This window comes from Ochotona princeps, chromosome 5 (assembly GCF_030435755.1).
Source record: "Ochotona princeps isolate mOchPri1 chromosome 5, mOchPri1.hap1, whole genome shotgun sequence".
Taxonomy (NCBI): Eukaryota; Metazoa; Chordata; class Mammalia; order Lagomorpha; family Ochotonidae; genus Ochotona; species Ochotona princeps.
The window spans coordinates 83,982,633-83,993,809 of record NC_080836.1 but is presented as its reverse complement, the minus strand read 5'-3'; the positions used below and the strand labels follow the sequence as shown (position 1 = coordinate 83,993,809).

Genomic DNA, 11,177 nt, shown 5'->3' with positions numbered 1-11,177 from the left:
AATATGATCAAGTTAGAAGTGATAAACTCCTAGTACTTACCCTGGTGGTTCTCATCCCTGGGTGGTCATCCAGAAAACATTAAAAAAAGAAAAAACTACTTACATCCCTGACCAAAAATTCGGAGCAAGAACCTGGCTTTGACAGTTTTAAAGCCCTCAGGTGTTGCTGACTTCATAGAACTTAAGAATTTGAACAGAAAGCACTTAGTGTTGATTATTGCTGCTGTCTGCATTCCAAACAAAGAGAAAATGACAGTAGACCAGGTGACACTGTGGCTATCAAGACAGGGGATGCGGTGGTTCCGCATCCCACAGCCCACTCACCCGCATCTCTGCTTTCATGATAAAAGAAACTGCCGATTTAATTCTGGATTTCTGCACAGGCTCAGACTTCTGTGAAGGTAAGCTTTCCTGATTTGTATTTCTCTTTCAAGTTAGAGATGAGAACACTATTGACATGAAAGCGGCTTTTTTTTTTAATTTATGGAAACTAAAATGTAAAACTTTGTATATGTAATAGCTGTTCATATTGAGTACGACCAGATATCACAGGGCAGCAAATGGAAAATGTCTACCTACTGGTATTTTTTTACATTAATATTTTATTAATTCAAAAGCACTTTACAAGAAAATGTAAGTATGGCTTCCAATAGGAATGTTATACCTGGACTTTGTACCAGCTCATAGATTTGAGTTTGTAAGGAAAAAGGCTTTCAAGTTAAACAACAATTTGTAACCAAAACTTTAATCCCAAGGATTCTCACAAAAACATTACAAATGACAGCATGAAAAAATAATCTTGCACAGTAACTCAAAGTTCAGCTCTACAATGTACCCTTAAACTGGCAGGACACTGGTTATTTTTTTGAAATCTCAATTTTTCCAATAAAGACTGTTATACAACAGCTATTACACAAGATCGCAATTACAGAAGAGATTTATGACCTAAATGAAGGTAAACGTTCTTGAAACTTACCAGATTCTAAACCAATTAGACAGCCTCTGCCCAGGATAAGACTAGCTGGGTTTTTCAAAACCTCTAATCTATTTTAACATACAGCTTTTATCTTTACCTGCTGGCTTGCATCACAGCAGCTTTTACAAACTGCTTGTTTATCTAAAGCTGCAAACTAATATACCAGCTATGAGAAAGTACATCTTAGTTCAATTTTTGACAGTGTTATTTAGCTGGCCAAGATTTAGGTCTATGTAAGACTAAAGTTCAAAACTAAATTCAATCTTGCTTAAGGGAACATTGTAAAGTAACAATTCTTGGTATAACATGCCTCGTACGATCCATTTCAAACCATAGACAACTTTTGTGTGCCACTGTTCCAACAGAAAAATTTGAACACCTAAAACATCTTTTAAAATGCACCAAGCTTATGAAGTCTCAAACAAAACTTGAATTTTCTGTACATACTCCTGGCAAATGGAAGTTATTTCCTGTACACTACCTCTCTGGCAAACTGGTCTTCTGTTTTCTTTCATGTGACCTAGATCGGCTCCGAGACCTAGAGAAAGAGCGGGACGGCTTGTGATTTCTCTCCCGAGACAGTGATCTTTCTCTTCTCCTGTCTCTAGAAAGGGACCTGCTGCGGCTGCGAGAGAAGCTTCTCCTTCTCGGAGATCTGCGTCGAGGTGGAGGGCTTCTCCTACGATAATCATCTCGAGGGCGACGACCCCAAGAGGGAGGCGGACCACGATTTCGACTTCTTTTTTCGCCATTCGACAGCTCCACTCTCACACGACAGCCACATAGCGGTCTTCCATCTAGCTCGCGGACAGCATCAGCTGCTTCCCGGGGGTCTTCGAATTCAACAAAAGCAAAGCCAGGAGGGTTTCTTGCAACCCACACACTTCGGAGTGGTCCATAATAGCCAAAGGTCCGTTCCAATTCAGTCTTGTTGCCATTGTTTCCAAGATTACCTACAGTCCAATGGACAGGAATCACGATGCATTTCGAAATCTTAGAAAGGCGGAGGTCCGACTCCACACGCTCCCTCCACGGCGGCTCCGGCTTTGCCAGAAACCCTCTCCACCCGGCGTCAACGAAATGGCCTACCTACTGGTATTTGACTTCTGCATAGTCACCAAGAATATCGCTTCACATAGTCTTATTTTGTGTCATTAGTGCGTGGAAATGGGATTCTATACACTTGATAATCAGATTAGAAGAAACGAAATGCAACTTGTTAAGGATAATATGGGAAATTTCCAAAAAGCTGGTGGAAAACGCACCTCATCTTAAAATTTTGCTTCCTAAATTAACATGTAAGATATCAAGCTAAATGTATCATTTCATCGAATCCTCACAATATCTTCACAAGATAACAGCTATTATTGTTGTTAGTAGTACTGTTCCCATTCTACAGCAGACGGAAGAGTCAGAAAGAAAAATTTGCTCCTGATCACAGAGGCTGTGGATGGAAAAAATCAGGACTGACTCCAAATCACTCAGTGTGCCTCTGTGCTTAACCATGGTGTATATGACACATCAGGAAGTAGAGATGAAAGTAGTAACATGCAGGTGTCCTGATTACCTGGGGAGTTAGACATCTGCATTGTACAGCTGTCATATTTGTATATTGTCATGAATGTTTTAAAATGAGAACTTGCCTGGCTAAGAAGGACTACTGGATATTGTTTTACACAAAGCAAGAGAATGCTTATGCTCCTTGGACTTTTCTTTCTTTCTAAGCAAAGTGTGTGTTTCAGTGTATTTGCATAATAAGCCATTTGTTGGAATTAGGAGACAAGAGGTTGGAGAGCTAGTCAATACAAGTATATTTAAAAGACAAGTGCTACATAAAATTAAGAAATGGTTATGGTACTTAGGTTTATGTAACCCTACTGCCATCTACTGGTGTCATCATAAAATGCATTTTATCATAGTCTGGTACAGATGAGAAATATTCATTGCATCATTAATCACAGAACATAAACTGACAGCATAGCTTTAAAGACAAGCTATTTGCTTCCCTGACTAGTTTTCTTGTTTATTAACTCACTAATTAATTAATTAATTAATTAAGCATAGGTGAATCTAGGACTGAGCTGAGAGCCTGTGTTAAAACTGCCAAGCTGCAGTTCATTCTATCAGGAAAAACTATAGCCTAAGAAAACTAAAAGACTCCAAGTCACCACATGTTCCACACACAAATTCCGCCCAGATTTACTCATTATACAATTATGTACTGGTTAACGGTATGTGAAGCCCTCCTTAGGGACTCTTTGAACATTCCTACAAAGTAATAGACAAAACAACATCCAACCTGTGATGATGCCCTTCCAGCCTTATTCTCCATCGTTCTTCCCTTTGAATCCAAAGCCTAATATCATTGAAGCTTTGTAGTCAGCTACATTCAAGCCAGAAAACATTATCCATTGTCATGTTTCAAGCACTCTACGTGTGGTGAAATCCAAAAACACAGTATGTCCACAGAATTTGTTCACACTTGGAATCAAACTAAACTGTACAAAACTTCTAACATCTTACAGGACTTCTATAGAAGCAGCTGCAAACTGGTAACTCACTAATTCTAGCTTACATCTACTTTGTTAAGATCTGCATTAGGAACTTTTTAGTCACAAATATTCAAATATTTGCATATTTCTAACAAAAAAAATTTAACTTGTCATTGTGCCTGAAAGTTGGGAGATCTGGCTTCCAGGTTGTAAACATCTGGGGAGTGACTCAGCAGACAGAACATCTGTCACCCTCTCCATTTCTCTCTGGCTCTGCCTTTCAAACAAATAAATAAACCTTTTAAAGAAATTCGTTTCCTAAATTAAGACAGCTTTGTGGGCTGCCTCTCCATCTTTTCTTTCTTCAAAACCATCTCATTTATTTTCTTGATTTTTTTTGTTATTTCGTGTTTACACATTATTTTCTTCCAATGGGATTTTACTGAATTTATAAAATAATGTGGGTGATAAAATATTCACTCTTCACAACCAGAAGTAGTTTTGGACACAGAGAGGTCACTGAACTCACAAAAGACAGTAGACTTCATTCAGCATAGATTTTTCTCAGCTTGAAGAATTGAGTGCAGCCAACAAAACAGCACGCTCAACAACCACAAAGAGTCTGGGGAGCCCGAGGCCTGCCTATTTAATTCCCCAAGCTCACCACATGAGACCCACGAGATCATGAAAGAAAAAACCAAACAAGAACCAATTCACTAATTCCTCCAGCCTCACATATGCTCTGATTAGGAAACCTGCTCAGGGGTGCTTGACTGGTGCCCATTCTTCCGTTAACAAGAACTATTTGTACATTTTGTCTCTTACGGTACAATAACTACAGTGAAAATCAGGTGCTTGGTCTAACTGCTGCTGATGTTTAGAAAAGCAAATGAATTTTGAATATTAATCTCACATATGAGATTTTTATTTCTGATTATTTATCTCAGAATTCTATTGGATATTTTAAATGTAGGCATTCATAATCTGCTAATAACAATTTTTAAATTCCTATTCATTCTTTTACACTTCTGTTTCTTTTCCCACTTTAGTTCTCTTGATACCTACAATTTAAGTACAGGTGATATTAGAAAACAAAACTTGCAAAGTTTTAACATTAACTGTTACATTGCATACAAATTTTGCTGCATTTCAGATGTTCCTTTCTGCTTGTAGTTTACTAAAACTTTTTATCCTAACTGATTTGGGATTTTATCAAGTGGCCTTGTAAGAACATAGTTAATAATGTCCTTGCCCCTTTAATCTTTTTAATAACTTTTGCCTCATATTTTATCACCATGTGCTTCTAAACGTCTGAGTTCTCTCATTTTCAGCATCTATTAAAAACAGTTTATAGCTGATTATTCATAAAATTTTCTGAATTTCTTGGTTTGAACCTAACTAGATAACTTCTGGCTTCTAACCAGGTAGCTGAATCCATGTATATCCGTGGGATGACTTCCCAATTATCTGCTCAAGATACATGCTTCTATTATTTCATCAAGCTATTTGTTCAAATAGAGGAAAGTTGTGCATGTCTACTTGTGATTTCTACATGATATTTTATTAAATTATTATCATTTATAGAATAATTTCCTTAGCTGATTCTATTGGGTTCACAATACACAATAACATTGCCCACAATTAGAGTTGTCTCTTCTTTTGCAATAATTATGCATATAATTATTTTTTCCTGATTTCTGTCTATTGTTAAATAATAGTATGATGGAAAACTTGGCCTTGTTCTTTTCCATCTTAGTCCTTTGTGTGGCTGCATACTTGCAGCCTAAATCTAAGCAAGTTCAGGCCGGCGGCTAGGGCTTTACGAGAATGCTTGTCCATACCCAGGCTGAGACACACGGGCTTCCTTAACCTCTGCCGGAACGGACTCTTCCCTCTGTTGGTCTTTTCAGAGTATATCGCCCTTTAAAGTTTTCAATTTCATTCAGGCTCTCAGTCTCTGCACCCCACCCTTCAGTTTAAAGATCTCATTTGCTCCTTCCACAGGATCACCTAAATTCAATCCTTGAATTCATGAAGCTCCCTTCCCTAATCCAGAGGCAGCTAAATTTCCAGTTCCCACTTACTGCAGTTTTCATTTCCTCATTTTTGACAGGTGAGCTTTCCATAACTGCATTATCAGCTCAACTACTAACTTCAAATTTTTTGATATATTGATATAGCATGGAAAAAATGTTCAGTAAGCCATGACAATTATCTCTTATCCTCCACTTAAACCCCTATCCAGTTCTCCACCAACCACCCCTCCAAAAAACTCACAGGGAAACTGGCCCAACAGTTCAGATAATCATGCTGCATACATCAGAGTAACTGCTTGTTGCATCTCCTGAATTCAGCTCCCTGCTGATACAGGCCCAGGGAGGTGATGATGACAACTAAGTGGCTTCCTGCCACCTACATGGTAGACCTGGATTGCAGTCCCAGCTTCCAGCCAGCCCAACTCCCGTAACTGCAGGTATTCAGAGAATGAACTAGTGGATGAGCGTTCACTCACTCTGTCTCTCTGCTTCTCTCTCTGGGTCTGCCTCTCAAATAATCGTCTTTAAAAACTCACTGGTAACCACTATTAGTGTCTTACATGTCTTTCCAATTTTCTTTATGCCTGAATAAATAAATATAAATAAATATAAATTTCCCCTTTTTTTACTCAAAATATAGACTTGTCATTGTACATGTCCTGAATCTTGCTTTTTTTCACTTAGCAACATACCTTGGGAATATTTCTATATTTGTACATGAATATCTTATTTTAATACTGCTATAGCATTTATATGGGTTAAACAGTTTAATTAATCAATTCCTTATGTTTGGAATATGTGCATTCTTCTTCTATTACAAATTATGTTCAAATGTATATTATTTACCAGTTATATAGGGTAGATAGAACAGAAATTTCCCAAAACTATAAAACAAGGCTAGAAAACACAATGCATCACTTAGGATTTTGATATTTATTATTAAATCATTTCCCGCAGAGGTTACACCAATCTGCATTCCCCTAGATAATGTCTGATCCCTGCAGTGCCACTACTGACCACCCTAGATGACTCTGTACACTTTTTCCTGTATGCTTCTGCCCAATCTCAACACTACTCTCACTATTTTCCACGATGTTTGGCCAATAAAGGAGTAAACTTAAATTTGAAATGATTTCCTACATTCAGAAAGTATAATTCTTCACTTTTGTCCATAGACTCCTGCACTTTCTTGTTGCAAGTAACAGCTACAGGGATACCTTCTGCATTTTGGGCGATCATCGCACTCAGAAACACACTTCTGCAAGGAGTTTCTTAGATTCATTTATACTGGGCCCGCTCACCGCTTGGTGTACTTTCTGCGCTTCTTCTTTTCACATGGTGTTTATGTTAAACTCCATGAAATGTCCCCATTTCCTAACTTAGCAAAAAACAGCTCTTATTGTTTTTAATCCCTGTTTATGTGTTGATTTTCCTAAGTAGAAAACAAAAGATGCTGACATACGTAGCCAGGAACGTAATAAAAGGCTTGCTGAGCATGCAGATTACTTTTACTATATTTGATCTAATATTACTATGTTCTTTTTTTTTCCTTCCTGCCTCTGGGGGTAGGGGAAGAAGCCACACCCAAATGCCTCTGTATCCTGAGATGGAGGACAGCCATCCAAAGCCATCCCAGAGAGTCCCCAATGAGGTTTTGATAGTTCCACAGTTCTGAACTACTGCCGATTTCACTCTAAGCATGATGAAATCTTCCCAATATCCATTGGTTGACATGGTTCACACAAGTTTCTATTTGCCCAGATATTTGTACCAGGTGTCCTCTGAAGGCTCCAATGAACTAACGTATTCCCCGTGTGCACCCGGCTATGCCGTTCACTGCTCCAACTAAGCCACTGAGGAGGCCCAGCTCTGACACATGCACTCCACAGTCAGACCATGGAACCTGCACTTCTTTCCAGCGTTGGGTTCTGAGTCCAGAAATTAACTTGACAGGATCTCCAGAGAAACTTCATCTGAGGTGATCCCAGACCTTTTTTTTTTCTTTTTTTTTTTTTTAGAAAGTCTCATATATTATCACGGTATATTGAACTGTTACTGAAGATGGTGACGTCTGGAGCTGAAATAGAATGTCTCTGTAGTCTTTCTCTTCTTCTTTGATGCTGCTGCTTTCTGTGTTGAAGTTGGAAGCTGTGGCAAACATTCTTTTCTGTAATCAAATGTCCCTTCTGTTGCTGATGGCCACATCTTGCTGCAGCCTCTGATGAGACGCTTTCTATTCACTGAATCCAAGTTTCAATCCAAGCTTCTGACATATCTGTGTCTTCCACAGTTCGTCTTCACTGACCAGATGGCCCAATTCACACATGGGACACCCCCCAATTCTTTGCAAAACTGTTCTCCTGGGTCCCCTTTCCACTGAGGCAAACATAATTTCCATAGCTGCTCCAGGACACATTTGTGGGATTTGGCTATGGCAATAGTCTCCCTATGTGACTCTAAAGAGAATCAAATGAAACTCAAAACCAGAAGACCTTAGCAGTGCATCTACTGGGAGGATATTGCTATCTCCAGAACATGAAATGCATATCCATCTTATCAGGCAGAGATAAAATTGAAAGACAGAGACTAACCTGGTCCATGAAACACAAGGCCAGACATAACTATTACCACAGAAAACATGCTCCCAAATGAAAATAAAGATTAGATCTTTTTGAAACCATATTATCAGTGGATGGCAATTTTCACGTACATAGCAATGTCCATTGAAGTGACATTTATACAATATGATGATCCTATTTCTTGACACTGTATTCTTTATTTTTGTGCTATTTAATAATCTCTATTTAATAATCTTTACATAGTTGATTAGGGCATAAAAGGTCAAGGGATATAGGAAAGTGGGTAAGACCATTGTTTCCAATTATTGCTATTATTATTATTAATATTAATATTATTCTGTATCTGGGGTAAAAGGGGAAAATAAAGGGAGAAGCCTCACCCAACCTCCCACCCCATCCCAAGTACCCAATGGGGGGCATGCTCCGAGGGTCCTGCTCAAATAATTTTGATAGTTCAACAGTTCTGAATTGCTGCTAATATCCCCATTCCAAGTACAATGAAATCTCTCCAGAATCCACTGGCTGACATAGTTCACATAGTTCACATAGTTCACTTTGGAGTCTCCATTTGCCCAGATTTTCCCTGCCAACACATGGTTGCAGTAGTTGATTGATCTATTCTGTCCTCTGTCCTCTGTTCTGGTACCAGGTGTCCTCTGCAGGTTCCAATGGACTGTTATAGCCTCCATGAGCACCTGGATATGCTGTCCACTGCTCCATCTGAGCCTTTGAAGAGGCTCAGCTTTGACACTTGCACTCCATGGTCAGACCATGGAACCTGCAATTCTCTTCATGGTTGGGGTTCTGAGATCAGTTCAGTTGCAGGAATCCCCAAAGAAACTTTGTCTGAGGTGAGTCCAGACCTGATTCTTGTGTGTGCATGCCAGCACAGCGTCTGGCATAGTCCATTGCCCCAGTCGACTTATGCATATGCTGGTGGTTGCAATTGCTGGATCAGTTCTGTTTCCAGCCGTGTCTTACACATAAACCAATGGGTGTTGCAGTCCAGCCTGATCCTGCCCACTTCATACTCAGACCTCACGCAAACCAATGGGAGCTGCAGCCTAGTCAGAGCAACTCGCAATTACCCCCACCAAACCTGTCCCCCTACCCTGGTTCCCATGTTTGCCAGTATGTACAGCAGACTGGTCCAGTCCGTCCCACATCCCATTTAGCTCACCTACATGTCAATGGGCATTGAAGCCTAGTTCAACTCAACCAGCCCCACTATCCAGCCAACTCACATGCTGGCGGGTGCCGTTCTGTCCAGCCAGGTTTGCCCCTATCCTGGTTGTCATGCTCTCCAGTTGAAGTGGTAACCCAAGAGGGAGGTACCCAGTATCTCCCTACTAGGCCATTCCCACATCATAGATTCTCCAGGTGGTTCTGCAGTTGCACTTGACAGAATTAGCCCCCAGTGCCAGCATCTGCCAGCTGATGCTGTTGCAAAGCGTAACCACTCCTCACCCACTCTGATTTATGCTTGCACCAGTGGGAACAGTCAGCCCAACCTGGCTTTCCCCGATCCAGATCACATGAGGCCCACAGGTGTTGTAGTCCTTCCTGGTCTGGTCTGCCCCCATCCCAACTCAAGCTCTCCAGTGGGAGTGGAGATCTAGCAGGGAAGGCCTCCACATTCCCCTTACTGGCTTTGTCCCCTACCCCACCCTGGTTCTCACGTGTGCTGGCTGGGTGCTATGGCCCTCAGCCTGGCATGGTCCACCTCACCTTGGTGTTGCAATCAAACCTGGCCTGACCCACTCTCCATTCTAGTGCTCAGATCCACCAGCATGTTATGTGAACTGCTTCAGTCTGGTCCGCCCTGATCCATGCCAAATGTATGTGAGTACCTTTCGCTGGTCTGGTCGGGGCTTCTCCCTATCATGGTTCTTGCACTCACCTGCAGGGACTGTGTCCCAACATAGGAGTTCCCCAAGCTCCCCCATCAGAACCTCTCTCAATGCCAGATCTCGTGCGCACCAGTGGGTCCATGGTCCAGCCTTACGTAGTCCACCTCCTGTCCTGGCAGGAATAGTGGCCTTTCCTGACAGGCTCTCACCCATTCCAGTTTTTACTGTTGGGTGTTATAGCCCAGCCAAGTCTGGCCCACACGCAGACACAGCTCATACATGGCACAGCAAGGACAGAGACCTAGGCCAGCCCATCCTACACCGACCCTGGATCTCACAAGCACCAGTGGATGCTGTAGTCTGGCCCAGTCTGGTGCACCCCAGATCTAATCCACACTTGTGCCAAGGGACACTGCAGCCATGTCCAGACCAGACAGCAGCCCCCACTCCCACTCCAGCCCTCGCACTTACCCACTGGAAACCACAATCTAAGCAGGGCGTTCCCCTTAGCTCCCCAACCAGGTCTGTTCCCAGCCATAGATCTTACGTGTGCCAGTAGTTGTTCTGACCCAGCTTGGCATAGCCCTTCACTGTCTTGACCCTTGCACCACCCCATTTCTTGATCTAACCAGCAGGACTCGTATTTCCACAGTGTTGGGCTCATTTATGCCCCGCAGAATCTACCTCCAGTTCTCTCGAGTGCTTTTTAGTGTCATGGCCCTGCCTAATGTGACCCGTACCCCGCTCAGACACTGAGTCAGATACTGGGAACTAGCCATGCTAGACAGGCCCCCACTCCAGCTTTCGTGTGTACTGGCATGTGGTGGTCAGCAATGTTGTGCGCTAACAAGCATTATCTCAGGATTCCCATGGGTTGGTGCATCAGTCTGACCCATACAGATCTTCCAATTTCTCCCCTCCAAGCCACCAAGTCTCAATTCCCTTGTTTACCTGCAAATATAGTGGCACTGTACAACAGGGCCCATTAACAGATTGGGTGTCTCTCAGTATTCATTTCTCATCTACAGGTATGGTAGCCTTATCCTAGGCAGTAATTCCTCAACCCCAAGTCGCCAGAGCTCATTGGTGGGCAGAGCCAGACACCGACAGGGGCACTGGCCACCTGAACAAAGACAGAGCCAGCTGCTTTTTAAGTAGTTGGGCAAGGCTGCACCCCCTGCCTAGCAGCCAAAAGCAGCCAATGGAGCCGAGGCTACAATTCACATGGCTACTATGTTCCTTTT

General features: G+C 41.9%; 1 pseudogene; it reads right to left on the bottom strand.

Moving 5' to 3' along the window:
* Positions 1-637: 637 nt before the first annotated feature.
* Positions 638-1,961, bottom strand: LOC101534832 (serine/arginine-rich splicing factor 3-like; annotated as a pseudogene).
* Positions 1,962-11,177: the final 9,216 nt, after the last annotated feature.